This window comes from Ananas comosus, linkage group 19, assembly GCF_001540865.1.
Source record: "Ananas comosus cultivar F153 linkage group 19, ASM154086v1, whole genome shotgun sequence".
Classification (NCBI taxonomy): domain Eukaryota; kingdom Viridiplantae; phylum Streptophyta; class Magnoliopsida; order Poales; family Bromeliaceae; genus Ananas; species Ananas comosus.
Window position 1 is genome coordinate 6174892 of NC_033639.1, and position 20149 is coordinate 6195040.

The 20149-nt window shown below is 38.8% G+C and overlaps 1 long non-coding RNA gene across 1 annotated transcript; it reads right to left on the bottom strand.

Moving 5' to 3' along the window:
* On the bottom strand, positions 18216 to 19847 carry LOC109725123. The gene is made up of 3 exons (XR_002220194.1): positions 19703 to 19847; positions 19339 to 19513; positions 18216 to 18445 (listed from the first exon to the last, which is right to left on the bottom strand). It is a non-coding gene; the product is annotated as an uncharacterized LOC109725123 (long non-coding RNA).

Sequence of the window (20149 nt, forward strand, 5' to 3'; positions counted from 1 at the left end):
CCTCCCCGCTTTCGCCGTTGTCGCTCGATGAATCATGCGAGGAAAAAGAAACATTAGAATTAGTAGCGATAGAGGATAAACACACAACATTCGACGAAGGTGTATTAGCAAATAAGGCAATTTGATCATTCTTCTCTTCGTCACTTGACGATGATTCACTTGATGTTGAATCATCCCACGTCTTTGCTTGCATAGCTTTTTGTTTATACGTCTTCTTTGAAGGACAATCCGTCTTGAAGCATTGGATCTCTCCTTCAAAGACATCATTTTCTTTCGAAGCCTTTGCACGCTTCTTCTCCTTAGATGCATACGATGAAGATTTAGACGATGAGGCCTTGTCCGATCTATTCTTCTTTCGAAAATTCCGGCGAAATTTCTTCGTGAGGAGCGCTAATTGATGTTCAAAATCCGCAATTGATAACTCGTCATCGGAACTCGAGTCTTCGTCCTTCTCCTTTGTAGATTTCAATGCAACCCCTGTGCTTTTAGAGAAAGACTTGGAAGAAGATTGATTAGTAGGAAAAGTCATCTCATACGTTTGCAAAGCACCTACTAATTCCTCGACTTTCATCTCGTCCGGATGTTTCACCGTTTCGATTGCGGCTACTTTAGCCCGAAAACGTTCCGGAAGAGTTCGAAGAATCTTTCGCACAACTTTAGCATCCGGGATTTTCTCCCCCAAGTTAGCGCATGTATTGACCACGTCTTGTAGACGCGTATAGTACTCGGTAAAGGTCTCATTTTCGTCCATAAAAATTGAATCAAACTTGCTAGTTAGCATTTGCAATTTTTGGACCTTTACTAAGCTTGTTCCTTCATGCGTAACTTGTAGAGTATCCCAAATTTCTTTGGCGGTCTCACACGCCGAAACGCGAGTAAACTCCGTTTGAGACAATGCATTAAATAAAGAGTTTATGCCCTTGCCGTTAAACGAAGATGACTCGTTTTCTTCTTTCGTCCATTTGTTCCGTGGTATTGGCTTTTCAACATTATCGACCTTTTCTATCGGATGTTTCCACCCAAATTCAATTGATTGGCCAAACCCGCTCATTCGATAGCAATCAGAAAAGCTCTCATTTTGCGAACTTTCCAATATGCATAATTCGGCCGTCGAGAGTCTGGAGGTCGATTAATGTTATCTAACCTCCGCATTAGAAAACAATTTATCGTTATGATCCAGCTCTTGATACCATATTGAATAGTTTTGAGTGTTAGTCCAATGGATCTATCTAAGATTGTATCTATCCCACCTCGTAAGAGGGGGGGTGATATTAGGTGTGAACGACCCTAAATAATACCACAATCTCGATGCAGTATAAAATTAAATTCTGGAATAATTAAATAAGCAATCGAGATTTACTGTGGAAAACTCCATATCGGACGAAAACCCGCACGGGACTAATACAGCGCAAATAATAATTACTCACTAAGAAAAAAATCTACATGGATAACCGACTCCACGGATCTCTAACCTCTCTAATCCTCCTATTGGATGCTCTGCGCAAGATCTCTCTCGGTTTGCCACGCCCTCCACGGCCGAAATCACTATACACTCCACTGCCGAATCCATCGAAGCTTTAAATCAACTGCGAATTTCCAACAGACGGCACGAACTCAAATCCACGAGCCAATACGACACGAAATTCGCACGAAACATCTTCTCCACTTCGAAATCCACGAAGCTTTAAATCACTGTCCGAACTCTACGACGGCCACTTCGAATCCTACGGAGCGCCACGATCCGAACCACGAAACTCTGGCCTCGTTCACTGGCCGAAATCCACGACGCCCGTTCATAGACATTCCAATGATATGGTGATCCTTCCTCAGGGAAGTTAACGTAAGAAAATTCAAGGAAGAAAACTCCATAGCGATAGCGGTTAGATCAATATCCGAGCAATATTATGAGAATTCGAAAACGATATGCTACGGATGTTGATTCCTAAAGAGTGCTAATTTTGTAGAAAAAGGTTTAAATAAAAAATCCGAGTGCTCTCTAGTGTGTTTCTCAATACATGTATTCTTAATGATTGCTTTATCTCCTGTTAGAGGAATCGGCCCAAATTATGGCTTATTTATAGACTTTAGAATCAATCGGAGTCGAATTAGAAAGTTTTCACGGTTTTACACTGTGTACCGGTACACGAAAGGCTGTCACCGGTTACACAAGGACGGAACAGAAATACGAAGCCAAGTCAGTGGCTGTACCGGTACGCGCTTGATTGCTGTACCGGTACACAATGCAATTTTTGGGATTTTGCATTGTTTCGAGTTCCGTACACTTCCGAAGCACTTTCTAATCAACTATACTTTTGATTAAATGATTCTAATGCCTATAACTAAGTATGAATCACCATAACATGAATTTAAAACTTTACCTGAGCATCGTGATTCATATCGTGAGTTATTTTCCAACTTCTTCGAAATCTTGAATTCTTCGATCTTCGACGATACGCACTGGTTCTTCAAGACTCCGACTCACTTCACGAAACTTGCCAATACAAAATCCTTAACATATATATCTGTGAATACTTGTTGGACTAACATATTGCAATGCCTCCTTCGAACTTGGTGGATCGAGCTTTTTTCTTGGATGGCCGTACCCACTGGGAACTATGGACAATAGTTCTTACCCCCGTGTTGTTTTTGGGGGTACAGGTTCACACGTGAGCTGCGCGGCGGCGCGAGGAAAGGGCGTAACTCTGTAGATAGCGCCCTACCACCGAGACCAGAGATAGCATTACCACGAGTCGGCCTAGCTAGGGGTTGTAGAAAAGCATTATTGTTGTAATCATGATTGTATTTGGAAGAAAAGAAAATGAAAATGTAATATATAAAAAGCATGTGATGTGAATGCTTGTAATAGCTTAGTTGTTTATGTTGTTTGATACCTTCCTTATGCAATCGTTGTATGAATACTATTCATGTTTGAAACCTCTTGTATTGTACTGTTTGCGATGCCTAGGACGTACAGGGGAAACTCTGTCCATTCGGCGGTCTGTTGATGACCCGAATCCGACCGAATAGGCGGGTCACGGAGCGTGACAGCTGGTTTTGGGCCTCCTTGACAACCCGCTCCGCTAGCAAAGTTGGGCTAGGGACTAGGCCACACTGAAGAATCACTTAGTCCCTGACAATATGCTTGCTGTCAGAAAGGTTAACAAACGATGTTAGAGTGGCCAACAAGAACACCAATGTGGACAGCAACCATAAGGTTTCCCTACAAATTAGAACCGAACGCGATAATAATTAGTCTTTACGTCATTTAAATACATCTAAAAGCTCTACAAAGCTCCAAAAAGGGTCCTGGCCATCTCGGACAACTAATACGAACATCGATTGACATCAATCGGTGCAGCCAAAGACACCACTATATGCAAAAATGCATCGAAACATCGAGAGAGACATACAATGAGAACTATTCATTGATAGAAACAGTTTTGACTTGTTACTTAGGCTTTTGCGATCCAAAAACTGAATTGTTACACATGTTAGAAAGCAGCGATGCTTTGAACACCATGCTCTACCTACAGAGGCCTCATAGACATCCAATGATGACGAAATTCTATTCTTTCTATTTTGTTGGAAAATGGCCCAAGAGCAAAATAGTCGCAACTCAGCTCTCGGGCTCTTCTCGTGGGAACTAGAGTGCGAACAATGATGGGGATGGTTGAGAGGTCACAATGCTCCACCAAACCGAGGTCGCTGATAGCCAAAATGGCCGGTACAACAGCCGAAAGGTCTGGAGCATTCTCAGCATAGTAGCAACAATTTAGAGGCTTCGTGGTGGTCGGGGATGTTAAGTCTTATGTGTTGGCAAGTTTCGTGAAGTGAGTGGGAGTCTTGAAGGATCGATGCGTATTGTCGAAGATCGAAGAATCCAAGATTTCGAAGAAAGCATAATTAACTCACTATGTGAATCACGGTACCGAGGTAAGCTTTTAATTCATGTTATGGTGATTCATACTTAGTTGTAGGCATTAGAATTATAATATCAAAGTTTACTAGATTAGAAAGTGCGTTGGTACTTTGCAAAACCCGAAACCATGCAAATTGTGGGTTTTTGCAAAGTGTACCTGTCACGCCCAGAGCCCCACCAATTTGGTCGGGTTCGGGCACGCTGACAAACCGCCGAACGGACAGAGTTTCTCCTGTACGTCCTAGGCGTCGCAATCAATACAATACAAAGGTTCCAACCAGAAACAGTATTCGACATACAAATTGCATAAGGAAGTATCAAAAATATAAAACAACTAGCTATTACAAGCATTCACATTAGATGCATTTTACATCACAGTTTCTTTTACATTCAACTTCCAAATTACAATCTAGTTATTGTAAAATTATTACAAGTTTGATACATTCTTGTTCTTTCCTTTTCCTATACCCCTAGGTTATGCTGACACGGAGTACTGCTATCTCTGGTCTCTGGGATAAGGCGCTACGTACGAAGCTACGCCCTTTCCTCGCGCCGCCGTGCTGCTTACGTGCGAACCTGTAACACCCCAAAACAACGTCGGGTGAGAACCAACTCCATGATTCCCAGTGGGTACGGCCACCCAAGGGAAAAGCTCAACCAACAGGTCCCAAGGAGGCAAACACATGTTAGTCCAATAAGCAGATAGATATATATATCTTAAATATGCAACTAACATTACCATGCTTTGCCTCACAACTGTAACAATGCCATGCTATATGCAACATGAATATATATGCAACAACTAGTAGATCCATTGATTCTACATTCAATCTTGCTAACTTTAGTTCATATCATCCAACTCTAAGATTTCTATTACCTTAAGTTTATCACATTTACCACTAGCCCTCAAGGTTCTATCTACCTTATTCCAACTAGCCACTCGACTCGGCCTCGAGTCAATCAACGGCGGATAATCCGCGCTCTGCCCGGCTCGAGGTAAAGAAACTCTCACATGCACCTCAGCCTGCAAGCCAAGAACCACATCGCCCAACGGTCCCCCCGAAGGTCCGTGCACCGTGGTCAGGGATCCCCCGATGGGAGAGGAACATGCCGCATACACCCACAGCCGAGATCCCTGATAGGGAGAGGAACATGCCACATACACCCTAGCGCTCTCTGTTCTTGCTTAGTCATAATCCTCGAAGTTCTTCCGGTGGGAGAGGAATATGCCACATGCACACGAGGCCAAGAACTATCGAGCTCACAAGTCTCGGGATTCCGGAATCCACTTTACATAGCTCAAGGGTTGGTCTCAAACCCTATAGTATCGACCTAACCAGGTTCAATGCACTTTCCACCCTAGGTCCAACTGACTCTAGGTTTAATACCTCAATCACATAACCAAGGTTCACTTTAACTCTAGGTCCAGTTCACAATCTATGTTCACGACACTAGGTTAATGCTACACACCTAGGTTTAGTTAACTCTAAGTTCATTCTTCACCTATGTTCTTTAACACTAGGTTAGATGCCACTCATGATTTACCCTAGATTCAACAACACTAGGTTAATGCCTAACCTATGTTTATTAACACTAGGTTCGTATGTCATTCTTATCCAACCTATGTCCATGACACTAGGTTCAATACAACCTATGTTTACTAACACTAGGTTCAATGTCATCTTTGTCCGACCTATGTTTATTAACACTAGGTTCAATGTCATCTTTGTCCGACCTATGTTTATTAACACTAGGTTAATGCCACTCGATCTACTTGACATCCTATTTGTTATATCGAGTATTCTACAGTTCACATACATATATCTAGCATCAACTACATGCATCATCTAGCATTTGTGTCCTTGACATTCATTCTTTGCATTATGTTTACTATGTTATTATGCCTCTCCTAGCATCATATATATAACTATGCATTCATGCAATTAGCTACCATATATTCTACAAGCATATAAACATTTGTATGCATCTATCCACTAGCATATATTTACATAATGCTAACATGCGCATATGCACATACATATGCATCAACAAGAATTTATATTCCGCTTTGACATGCGGGGCGACCTAGTCGCTTCGGTAAACACAACCCACCTTAACTTACTTTCCGATTGCTCTTAGTCACTTGCAATCGGCCTCCCGCGGCACCCGTTGCCCGGTTCGGCCCGATCTTACAGTTGCGCACCAACCGTGCGCCGAATCGCGACTCCGAAAATTATAGGTCCACGGTTTGTTGCCACAAGCCCCCGATTCCATTTTCACGATTTTACGATGTCGCCTCGGCCCTCCAGGCGGAAACAAAGTTAAATAGTCTGTTTCTTCAATATCTTTATAACGGCTTGACGAATCGCCGAACCGACTTCGCAAACACATTCGTTTACCTAGCAATTAGATTAACAGAGGGTCAATTGAGATCAAACCCATACATTTTATAAAACCGCATTTTTGAGCCCTAGATGCCATTATTGCTAAATCCACTATTTAACTTCATGAATCAAGCAATAAACCTCTAATTAGCATATAAGCATTCTACTAAATCCATCTCTAGAGCATACAAAGCTAATCCTAGAGATCTACCATGAGAGGGCTCAAGATGCTCACCTCAAAGCTTGCTCCAAACCATGGAGAAGATGAAGAAGATAAGGATGATTCACTTCCAAGCATCAATCTCCACCAAATCCATCAATTTTGGGAGAGATCTAGAGAGAGAAAGGGAGGTTTCTCTCTCTCCCACCATGTGTGTGTGTGTGTGTATGTGTGTGTGTGCGTGTTGTGTGTGTTCGGTTGAGGAGGCAGGAGAAGAAGGGATTAATCCCTTTTTTACAAGTTAGCCCCTCAACTATACACTATTCACATCAGTTTAGCAGATACAAACTGACGTTTTTCGCCGGAGCCCTTCTGAATGTCCGTTTGTGCTCATATTTGACAGTCAGGCTCGATTTTACTTAATAAGTACAAAGAAATTTTAATCTTTCAGTTTCGACCCCGTTTGGTCACCGAAAGTCCTACCGAACTGTAATCTTTAGCAGATAGCAGTTCGATTTTATTTTTCACTTTCCGGGTGTCAGATTGACATGAAATTTTAAATCTAGCCCCATAAAAATAATTTTGACATATTCTCCAGTTTTCAAAAATTTCTGACACTGTGCAGTTTCTGCTAATTTATCTGCCCCGTTTCTTACAGAAAATTCTAAATCTTCTGTTTTCGCTCCGATTTCAACACAGGTCATTTTCAACCTATATTTCACTTCTCTAAATCCAATAAAAATAGTATCTCACACTATTTTTATTTATTTTTACTTTTATATCAAAATCTGATATGTTACAAGCCGAAAGTGTACCGGTACACTTCCTCGTGTCACCGGTAACACAATTGCGCAGAGACAAAACCCGAGAGCTGCTTCTCGGTTTCGTAGCATTTGTACCGGTACACTTTCAATGCTGTACCGGTACACTTTGCTGTACCGGTTACAACTCGATGGTTGTACCGGTACACTTTGCCCAGACTTGGTTTTTGGTTCCGTTTGGATTCTATTTCGCGCCGAATAATGTTAAAACCTTTCCAACTCCTTCTAAACTCACTTCTAATCCTTCCAACTTTGTTGGAATGTAATTTTTATTCATTGCATTACATATCGTCATCGTCATCACCGGTGCAAGCACATTGTCGCCTTCGTCACCTTCGCCACAGGTATTTCGATCATATCTAAATTTTTTTAATGTGCCTTTATACTGTTATAGCATATTTTTTTTGCCAGCACCAGCACATGGTTATCGTCCTCCTTACCGTCATCGTCATCAGCGGTGCCGGTACATTGTCGCCTTCGTCACTTTCGCCACAAGTATTTTGATCCCACCTAAATTTTTTTAATGTGCCTTTATACTATTATAGCATATTTTTTTAGTATTTTCTTATTTTTACCTATACGTTTCTCAAATAAAAAGTATATATATTTTTAGTAATAATATCCTTTTAAATATTTCCTTGATGACATAGCTGCCAATCTTTTCTCACATGATGCGCACGTTTTCTCAAATATTATGAAATACATATGAAAAATACTTATAATATAAATTAAATACAAATATATAAAACTTATTTAGTGATAAATTAAAGTTAGAAAAAAATAATTAAATAATAGACATACACCACCAATAATGATTTAAAATTTAAAATATAAATATAAATTTAATTTAAAATTAGATGTAACATTTTGAATTAAAAATAAATTAAAATTTTTATACTTTTAGATTAAAATATATATTCAATCATCTAAATCTCCTTTTTGACGAGTGACACTTATTACCTATCATGTCATCATAATTTTAATACCCATGCATTTCTCAGATATCGAGCATATCTTGACAAATATTGTAATATACCAAAACTTCGGTAGAGTACTCTGGAGTTTAGCCAAGTTTACTAAAGTGACTGAAAGAAAAAGTTGGACAAAATCAAATTAGCATTCCAACAATGTTGGAAGGATTAAAAATGAATTCCAAAAGAGTTAGAAAGGTTTTAGCATCGATCGGCGCGAAATAGAATCGAGAAAGATGCAAAACTGAAATTCTGGGACTTTGTTACCAGTTTAACATTGACCTTGTACCGGTACTAGATGGCTGACCGAGAGATAGCAGCTCTCGGGTTTGAGAAATTTTGGTCGTTAAACCGATGACACACCTGGTCTGTACCGGTACCAAGTGTAATAACCCGAACAGCAGCTCTCGGATTTGGTTCTGCGTGATCGTGTTACCGGTGACAAAATCACCTTGTACCGGTACGCAGTGTCCTTCGCAGCAGAGTTTAGTCTGCTGCAAATATGAAATGAAGAGGGGCCTTTTTGCTATTGTAGCACCTTATAAATGACCCGAACACCCCTCCCACCTGTTCACAACAACTAACACCTCACTCCCTCTCATTTCTCTCATTCTCTCTCAAGAGATCTCTCCAAGGAGCAAGAAGAAGAAGTAGGAGAAGGGTTTTTGGAGGAGATTTGAGGCTTTTGGAGGTTTGGAACTCTCCTACAAGGTGGACTTTGGAGAGCTTAGGGCAAAGGTAGGGTTTTCTTATAAGATTAGATTTAGAGCTTGGATTTTATGCCGTAAATCTTTGGATTTGAGCTTCTAACAAGTACAAAAACCATCTAGAGGCTATACAACACATGAAAACAAAGCTTTCTTCATGTGCTCTCATGGTTGATTTCTAGGGTTCGGTTTGTATGCCCTAGAAATGGTTTGAAAGGTTTTAAAAAAGTTTAAATTAGTTTCTAAAGGTTCAACAAACTTTCTTTTGCTTGTTCTAGAGATCAAACCCAAAGATTGAGCAAATGACATAGTTAGGGCTTCCAAATTGGGGCTTTTGTCATGAAAGGGTTTAGATCTAAATTGACCTCTTATTACCCTAATTGGTAGGTATTCTAACGCGTTGGTGCACTCAGTTCGGCAATCTGACGAGTGTACGGGAAGAAATTGGAGAAAAAGACTATTTCGGTACAGATCACCGCAGCACGCGGTGTAGGGCTCCAAAAATTCTAAAAATTGAACCATAGCACCCTTGCAACCATACAAGGTGGGTGGTGCATTCCGAAAACGTTGAATTTTCTTTTATATCTAAAGTGTCATTTTTGAGCATATGTGATTGTTGAGTATTGTGCATAGTAGGGTTAATTGAGAGCTTCTTGTTGCATGTTGTGAGTACAAATACATGTGAAATAATAGTAAAAGAATAAGAACTTATAAACCCTATGTATGCATGATCAATGACAATAACCTAGAAAAGGGTAAAGAACCTAGTTGAGGTAAAAAACAAAAGTGGTATGTTGACATAAATATAGAGAGTGGCATTGATGAGTCTTGAATACTAGTGTTACAATAGTGACATTAATGGGACAAGAATCTAGAGAACAAGTGTGGCATTAGTGAATGAGTACAAAGAACAAAGTACTGTATATGACACTAGTGTAAGTTAAATAATGCAAGTAAAGAGAAATAGTGACATTGTGACATAGAAAACTTAAAGTTAAGGGTCACATGAGCATTGGAATTCTTAAAGCTAAGGATTGATCATACTCGCCTATAGTCTTGGCTTGAGGGAGATCGCTCCCCCTCGAGCGATGAGCTCCGGAGTTGTCATCACTGGGAAGGGGAATCCCCAGAAGACGGTCCCAACGGGAGGAAGCTGAGGGCCCGTTATTAGGGATTTGAGTTAGTGAGTTTTGGAACCCTACGGGAGAAAGCTAGGGGCCCGACGGGTTAGCCACGAGATTGTGTAAAGGAAAAGTAAACTTGCATTCATCATGAGCATCTCATTGAGCATATGATTGATTATATTCTATTCAGACATATTAGCTGTATTTGTTAGTTGGTTACTATCTATTCTTTCTTCTATTATATCTGATTTAGACCTAGTGGGAAAGTCGGCGAAGTCGGCGACCGAACCCACTGGGAATTTTGTTGTAGTTCTCACCCCCTTTCTCCACAGAGCTGGGATCGAGTGAGCCGGCGGACGATCGTGGTAAGGATATCGCGCCGTTGACAGTGACTACCCGAGTCGGTTTCATTTTGTGTAGATACATACCCTGTATTTATATATCATCTTTTGTCTTTGATGATTTTAGTATTATCAACATGTTAAATGATGTAAAAAAATTTATGTTTAAATGCAAAAGGTTATATTTCGAGGTATTATGTGATGTAAAAGAGAAGAAATGATGATAAAGAAAAGAATGCAAATGTAAAAGTTGAATGCATGTATGCGACTTAAAGTTAATCATATCACTTATATGTTGATTAGATAGTACTTTCACTTTGGCTATTGCTTGCCCTCGTGCAAGCCAAGTATATTCATCCGCTATGCATTTAATATGCTTGCTCTGTACTTGTTGTTAAGCCTTGGGCGGACAGGGAGGTGCTATCCGTTCGGCGTCTGTTCGACGTATCCGAACTGGCCAAATAGGACCGAGCTCGGGGCATGACAAATATCCTAACATATAATATTTTCGCTATTTAACCTCCCAATCTCCTTATTCTTATCCCAACCTATGCATTTGTCACTGCCTTCTAAGTATTTTTTTTTATTCCTTCCACATCTCCTCTATCATGGTTTATTGCACATTTTCGTTGTCCTCGCTTGGTGCCGGCGCCGGCATATCGTTGTCATCACCTTCACCGGCACAACTTATACTCCTCGCCGGCACAACTTCGTTGTCACCTCGTCGTCCTCTACACAGCATGTATATCGACGGAAGTCCACCAATCATGTTGGCGTACGTTGTTGATGGTCTACCAGCATGTCATCGGTAGTTGAGATACATGCGTATGCGCGTCGTTGGTGGTCGACAATCTATACGTTGACAATTCATATACACATCAATCTAAATACTCTTCCTCCTCTTATATCTATTGCTAATATATTTTATTTTTTTTGGAGTTTTCTTTCTTTTCTATTACTAATATTTCTCTTTTTTTTTTAGTAATTTAATTTTTAGCTAGATTTACTTTTTTTAATTAAAGATCTCAAAGTCTCAGCCCAATGGTTTTCCTTTTCATTATCTTTAATTTCTTCCTAAACAAGTTTCATAATTAAATTCGAATTATATTTCCGTTTCTTTAGTTAACTATCACCTGCACATACCCAATGTATACAAAAATATACCACACCTCTAAAAAGCTCACGAATTTAAATTAGAATTCAATTCATATTCTATGAAGTTAAAAAAAATTACAAAATTCATAAATATAACCATGCCTTTGTGACATTATATATTTTGAGCATCTACTTACCAAATTCATCAACTTTTTTTATATGGTTAATTTTTATGTTCATTTAATGCCTAGATATTATGATTTTAAAAATTAAAAATTTATAAATTTTAATGTATAATTTTTTAAAAACAAATGTTAAATATTGAATGTAATGTATAAAACATGTACATTGAGTACAAGAAAAAACCTCTCAAAATATGAACGATATGATTCAAAATTCTCCTAAAATTGTATTAATATTTTTACAATCTTCTTCAAATCAATTTGTGTATATATATATATATATATATATTATATAATATATATATATTATATATAATATATATAAATTGGGGTAATAAAAAATGTTAAAATTTTTGTCCAAATTAAGTCCAATTAATTTGAACAGTAAATAATTGGGAATAGTAGTACAGATTAGTCTATATTTGAATCATTAATAACTTAAATTAATATATATTAAAATTATTTGATGTTTTCAAATAAGTCTACCGTGCATTGCACATGCTATGACTAGTATATATATTATTAAAAAATATATAAATATAATATATTTTAATTATATATAGGCTGAAATGGGTAACCTGAGTTTAGTTAAAATTGGGACAATATTGCTTGCCCATAAAAAACAAGCCCAATAGACAACAAAAGGGCAAATTCTATTAAATTTACACTCTCCCTCCTTTCTTTCACAGAGCTTCTAAATCTCTAATCTCTCTCTCTCGTGCTCTCTCTCTCTCTCTCTCTCTCTCTCTCACCCCAAGCGGCCAAGCCTAAAGTCCCCCAAGTTACCAAGTAACAACACTCGTTTGCTGTTGCTTACATTGCTATTAATTGTGTGCTTGAGAAAATATACAAAATATTTTTAAGGTAAAAAATTATTGTTTATACAAAATTTTAATTTTAGTTATATATGGTTAGATAGTTTAATCCAATATTTACTTATATAATTTATTCATTTTTTGACCGCAAAAATGAAAAGGAATAATATGGAGATTGAAGTCGGAAGAGAAAACATGCGAGGCTGAAAAGATTAGATATTCAACTCAAGTTATTTTTCTTCATATTATAATATCATATTTCATATAATTATTTTGTATTTTGAATTATTAGACATGTTTTTGTATCAAATTGTAGATAATGTTCTATACAAATTAAACTATTGATCGTACGATGTTGAGAATTTCAAGCAGCTCGTTTAGGGCTTAAGCTTGCTCAACTCGAAATTAGGCTCTCTCGAGCTTGGCTCGAATTAATTTCAAGCCAAGCTTGAGCCTAAATTTAGACTCGAAATTAATTTCAAGCCAAATTTGAGCCGAGGTAAGCTCGCTCGAGCTCGGCTAGTTTCCACCCCTAATGGCAATCTAACAAAAATAATATCTAGGTCCACAGCTAGCCCACAAAATGGGAAGGAGAGCTATCTAGCAAGCGATCCCCTTACCCCGGTCCACAGTCGTCGCTACCTTCTGCAGTCTCTACAAAATGGAGTCAGAAAAAGAAGTCAACAGAGGGTTTGAGAACTACTAAATCAGTAGTCCTCGATGGGTGCATCATCTACAACTATAACCGGCCCACTAGGTCCACTAGAGGCGTAAGCGCGGTAAAGAACAGGTAATAGCTGCTGAAAAGAAAACTACCACTACTTTGCCTCTACACTAGTATGGAATGAGCAAGTATAAATGGAATGATATGCATCAATTATAATAATCTGCCGAGACTAACCCAATCAACCAACTGGCTTGAAAGCCCAGTCTTGCATGCACTAGCATCATATATTATGTCACGCCCCGGAACCGGCAGGGGCCCTCCCGGTAGCGTGCCCAGACCCGCCATATGTCAACACATATAAGGCGTCTACAATAACAGCGGAAAATAAACCAAAGAAAAACAACATTTAGATATATCAGAGCACAAATAGATCTATCATCTACAACAGGGTAAAGGATAATACTAAAGCAATAAGAGTGAAACATAAAGTAATATAATATCTGTCCCAAAAAGTACACAAAAGGGTGGTCTCTAGTACACTGGTACAGCTCTCAACCTCTCCAAAATAAAATACATTGAGAGTTAGACCACCTAGCAACTCGTCACTCGCTGAAGAGCTAGCTCGAAGCAACGCCCTTCCCACGGTCCTTAGCCTCTCCCGGCGTGGAAGGCTCTGAAAGAAAACATAAAACAGAGGGCGTGAGAACTATAATTTATAGTTCCCAGTGGGCAATTACTGACCTCAGCTCAATGCACCACTAGGCCCCAAAAGAAAAGGGTAAGTACGGTAAACAGCAATAATAAAAATGATAACTGCGGTATGAAAGTATGCATGTTTACTAAGCTTACTATACCATAAACATTACAATATCAATGTTTTACATTTACTCTTTCATAATGAAGAATGTTCAATGCATAAGTAATATGTCCCAACATGGCCAGAGGTAATTGTCACGGTCTACTTTATGAAGTTATAAAAATCATACTTTATCATGACAATAATGTATATATGGATGCAATAAGCAACATCTCCTAGCATACTACATGTATGTATGTATACTCAAGTGTCCAAAACTATGTTAGAAGTAAGTCCAAGTAATCCAACTACTACTCTCTATTTAGTAGTGATTATAACACACTCAACACTGTGTCGATTTCCATTTCCAATTAAGGACCTACCCAAGGTAGTACAGCTTGTGCCGCCTAAGTGCCTGTGGTAGCCCAACATTCCTACTCTTAGAATGTGTCTGTCCCACTCGACCCCGTAGGCTTCTCAATACCGCACGAGCGAACATAGGTCGCGTAGGCTAACTCCGGAGTGCCGGCTTGTAGGGAGCGACCCTCACAAACATGTGCGAATGAACACAAATGGCAAGCAAGTGTAGTCAAAGACTCAAATATCCAACCCTCATGTCTCAAACATGGCAATGGCTACTAGTGACCCAACGGCCTAGCTCTATGTCACAATGTGATATCTCAACACTCACTTGCTTAGTGCCTCTTTATGACACTTAAGCATCACAACTAATCAAGCTCAATTTATGTTCTATATTCCAAATATGACGTTAATACCAATATTCACTATAGCCCGGGGCTTAATGCCTTTTTATGACATTGGCCCAAAATCTCAAATAGCCTAAGTCCCCAAGCCTCTCTACGCTTCCAAAGTCCCTAATGTCACAATTAGGCATAAAGGTTAAATGCAAGAAAGCAACGTTCATTTTCATAATAGAAATCATGGTTCCAAGTTTCCACTAGAATGCTACATCCCACATGCATGCACCCTACCACATAGAGGTCCAAAAATTTACTATACATAACGTATGCATGTTAAGCATTCTAAAATTCATAATAAATATATCTAACATGAATATGCATGCTTTATCAATTAACGATACTCAAAATATCACAAATGAGATTTTCTCATTGTGTGGCTAGGTCAAACCCACCGAACCGTCGCGTAGTGCATCGTTTCGCCGAACGAAGTTGTCCATGAGTCTCAAAATACCCTAAAAGTATTGAGCGAAGAGATACACGGGCATTACAATCAATTATAAAATCAAACATTAACCAACAAGGCAAAAGGGCTAAAACTCACCTAAAGTGTAGAAAATCTCCCTCAAGCTCCTAAAGAGAGATAGAATCCTTCCAATCCAACCCAAAGGAAGATTTTAATCCAATTAATTTAGCTCTAAAAGCCCTAAATTCAAAATACCCAAAATAAGCCCTAAAATCTCATTCTAGGGTTTCATCTCAAAGAACCCTTCAAAAATCAAATATAGAGGAAGAGATCTAATCACTTACCTCTAAGAAGTTTCAAACCAAGCTCAAAGTCCTCAAACTTCAAAGATCTTCTCTCAACTTTGCTCCAAATCCAAGCTCCAAGCTTCAACAATGGTGGAATTGCACCAAAAGGGAAAAAGAGAAAGATCAACACTTAAATCCCAAGCTAAAAAGAGATCAAATCCAAAGGGGGTGAAGAGGAGAGGTGCCCTACCTTGATCTCCCTGTGTTCCCAGCTCAGGAAGAGCCCTAGGGGTGTGGGTGCTGTTATAGAGATGCCACAAACGCAAAAACACCCCTGCAGTTCAAACTGCTCAAATTCAGCCACCTTGTACCGGTACATGGGCCCTTGTACCGGTACAAGCCCTACAAAAAACTTCAACCCGAGGTTCGGGTTGGGGGGTTCAGCGGCTCTGTACCGGTACAAGCCCGGTGGCTGTACCGATACAATCATCAACCTTGTACCGATACAACCACCAACCTTGTACCGGTATAAGACCCCAGAATGCTACCCGAGAGCTGGCTAAGAATCCGATTTTTCTGGTTTTGGTACACAGCTTTAAACCACAATTCTCGGGATACGAGCCATAGGTCGGAACACTGTCAACGACCCACCAGAAAGTCTGGAAGGACTCAGAACACAGCTCGAACACTCGAACCTCGCAATTTGCAAAGGTCCAGTGTGCTACATATTATCTCATTAACAACTCGGGGATCACTAACGTGGAACATACCCAAAAGTAATCAAGCCACCTAACCCCGGAGTGGCACTCGAGAGGAGCGATCCGCTTAAGGATAAAGTAACTAGGTCAAGCATGTCGCAAGCTAAAATCAATGCTTATGACCAAAGTAAAACATCCTAGTTACTAATGAATAATCTCGGTCCAATCCAATGCAAAATCAACAACTTGGAACAACCGTCTCAAATCCGAGGCTACCGTAAATCACAAGAGTCAGAAATTCGGTGATGTCCCACCCTGACTCTATGATTGTCATACTACCTCTAACTCATGCTTAATATCCCAAGCACAATGAACTAACCAATATAAGAAAGGCATTTCAGGTTCAAGTTCATAAACAACATATATAGACATTGTGGGCGTGTTTGGTTCGCTTCTTTTTTACTCTGGAATCGGAATCGGAATCGGAATCGGAATCGGAATCGGTGAATCTGTTTGTGGGTGTTTGGTACGCGGAAGTCCTATTCCGATTCCGATTCCTGAGTGGAATGGGAATCCCCCAATCACCCCTTTTTTCAATCCAGCCTAGGAGGCCGGATTGGAAGTTGAATCCGAACGGAATAGATATTTATTCGGATTAAATTTATTTTTTCAACTTTTTTAATTAAAATATGAGTTAAAATTTAAAAATTAAATATATATTTTTAAATTTAAATTTGAACTTAAATTAAAAATTAAAATTTAATCAAGTATTTCGAATCTAACTTATGAATTTGAATTTAAATTAAATTTGAATTTATATAAAATTTTATTCAAATTTTATTTCAAACTTAAATTAAATTTATGGATTCAAATTAAAATTTAAATTGTAATTTTAAGTTTGAATTTGAATAAATCAAAATTTAGTTTCATATTTTGAATTATCCACTCAACTTCAAAGTTTAATTTTTTTAAAAAAAATAGATTTAAAATTTTGACATTTTTCAAAATTTTGATATAAATTTTTAATATTTAATTTTTAATTTAAATTTAAATTTATATATTATAAAGATAATGTTAGTATATTAATTTGATTACGTTTTATCCACCTGAACCAAACACCGATAATGGGAATGATTTATTCCGATTCCGATTCAGGTGATGAACCAAACATAATTAGGTAATGAGTCATTCCGATTCTAATTCCAGCTTATTTTGATTCTGATTCCTATTCCGACTCGGACTTCAAACCAAACACGCCCTGTATGTAATGTGAATCCTAACTAGATAGGCAAACAACTCATGCAAATAGTCATTACAACATGATAATCTCATTAGGATTCTTGTTGTCAAGATCTAGCATACTAACTAGAGAAAATATCATGTATCATAGCTATAATATGCTGAAATTTATACTAGCATAGAGTGTAGTTAGTAGTTTTTGATGTGTCAGTTCAAATCCATATGGAGTGCAAATCCAACCATGGATTGAGATGAAACTTAGCGAGCATGTGCTTCAGATCCCAATTCACCAAGAAAAGTAGTAAAATTCAAAGGATCCCTATCGGATTGAGCCAAATAAAAAATTGAGCTAAATTCCAACAAAATGATGATTAGGTTGGAAAAACTAAAATTTAGGTATGCTCACTTAAATTAGCGGCTCAAACTTAAATATAGGTTCCTCTCAACCATAGGAACACCTAGGAATTTTCAAATCGCAGCAACAAAGTACCAATCAAAAGAAATTTCAAAAATACTTCACTACTGTCCTTACACTATGCTGCTGCTATTGCTGCTGTTGTAGCTGAGTTTCGTCAGTTCTTGCGGCTATTCTAGCAAGTCCACGAGGGAACCAAGATAATGAGGAATACAGCAACACTCTCAATTGTGTTGTCACGCCCTGGGACCGCCGATTTGGTCGGTTCGGGCTCAGCAACAGATGCCGTACGGACAGCACCACCCCTGCCCGCCCAAGGTTCAACACAAGTATCAATATGTATATAAATTTGCGCAAGCGGAAATAGAGATATACATAGCTTGCACGAAGGCAAGCAACAACAAAAGTGAAAGTCGTACAAATTACTATATCCACGCAAGTACTATGATTACATTCAATCACATAAATGCATATTAAAATTTACATTCTTTCTTTCATTTATACATCATCCAAAAGATACATCACATACCCTTTTTACATCATTTATACATTAGCTCATCATAAACAAAAGATGATAACGACAAGGTATGTTCTATACTCGGGTAGTCATTAGCTAGGGTGCGATACCCTTGCCACGGTCCTCGATCGCCTCGCTTGAACCTGGATTTGTAAAAATGGTAGGGTGAGAACTACACGAAAGTTTCCAGTGGGTTCGGCTGCCGACCCCGCCGACTTTCCCACTAGGTCTAAATCAGGCATAAATAGAAAAAGCAGATAGATAGGTAACCATTCTAAACAAATCCAGCTACTATGCCTAAACGAGAAAGCTAACAATATATGATGCTCATGATGCATGTTGATTACCATTCTCAATACCCAATCCTCTCGGCTAACCCGTAGGTTTTGCCCACAAACAAAACTCACCAACTCAAATCCCTGCTATTGGAGAGAAACTCCTACAACTCGACGGGACCGTCCTCTCGAAAAACTACAACCCAGTGATGACTACTCCGGAGCTTATCGCTCGAGGGGGAGCGACCGCCCTCAAGCCAAGACTTACAAGTGAGTATGATCCAATCTTTAACTATAAGGATGCCATGTTCAATCCAATCCTTAACTATAAGGATGCCATGCTCGCTAATCCACAACTATGAGGATGCCATATTCACAATGCCACAACACTCTATGTGTTCTATTCTTTAGCATTCATTATGCTCACTAATGACACACACACAAAGTGTCTCATTCTTTAGCATTCATTATGCTCACTAATGCCACAAGGTGCTATTTCACTCACTTGTCATCATGTCACCATGTTCTTTACCTCGACTAGGTTCATATCTCAATTCATACATATATAGAGTTCACAATTTCTCAATATCTTCTTCTCAACTCATATGCATCTTTATACTAAAAGCATGCAAGGGATATACATATATCAACATATTCTCATTTTAACCCTACTATGCATGAATCATACATATACATACATGCTCAATGGGTGACATTTAGACATAAAAGGAGATTCGATGATTTCGGATAGCACCACCCACCTCATAGGGATGCCAAAAGGCTATGATTCAAGTCTTGTGATTTATGATCGCCTATTCCCCTCGACCACGGCAAAATTAAGAAGTCCAAATGGGGTTTTTTCTTAATATCTTGGCGTAGACTCGCTGGAATCTCGATCCGAATTTTCCAATGCGTCAGATTACTCGTCAATTAGGGCTACAAAAGATCAAACCCTAGTTAGATCTCCAACTTAGCAAAATTCCAATTTGACCCCTAGGGTTTCCAATAATCCATATAGACCTCATAAAACATGAAGATTCACACATTAATCTAGCATACAAGCTTCTAGATACAATTACTAGAAGTAATTAACTCAAAACCCTAGCGTAAATCACAAGAACTCACCTTGAGTTCTAGCTTCTTCCTCCACTTGTTGCACAAGTGCTAACTCCACCCTCCAACAAGCCTTCTTGTCACGCCCCGGGGTCCCCTTTTTGTTTGAAATACAGCGGAAAAGCGTTTGAATTTTTTTTTTTAAAAAACCTGACCCCAGAGTATGCCAGATCCGCCACAAATACAAGGAATCCACTGTTCACACGGACAGAGTCTCCCCTGTACTTGCACGGCGTCACACAAGTACAAAAGTACAAACAGTATACAACCACAATCAAATGAATATACAGATAGCTATACATTCATTCATTCCCCATTCACATCACAGTTTTACATTCGAGGTTTAAACAGAAATCCACAAAAACCTTTTGAAAGCTGTTTCCTACACAGAAACCTTTATTCTTTTAAAAACGCTACCACGAGGGGTAGAAAACCTTTTATTTTACAAAATCCAGAAAT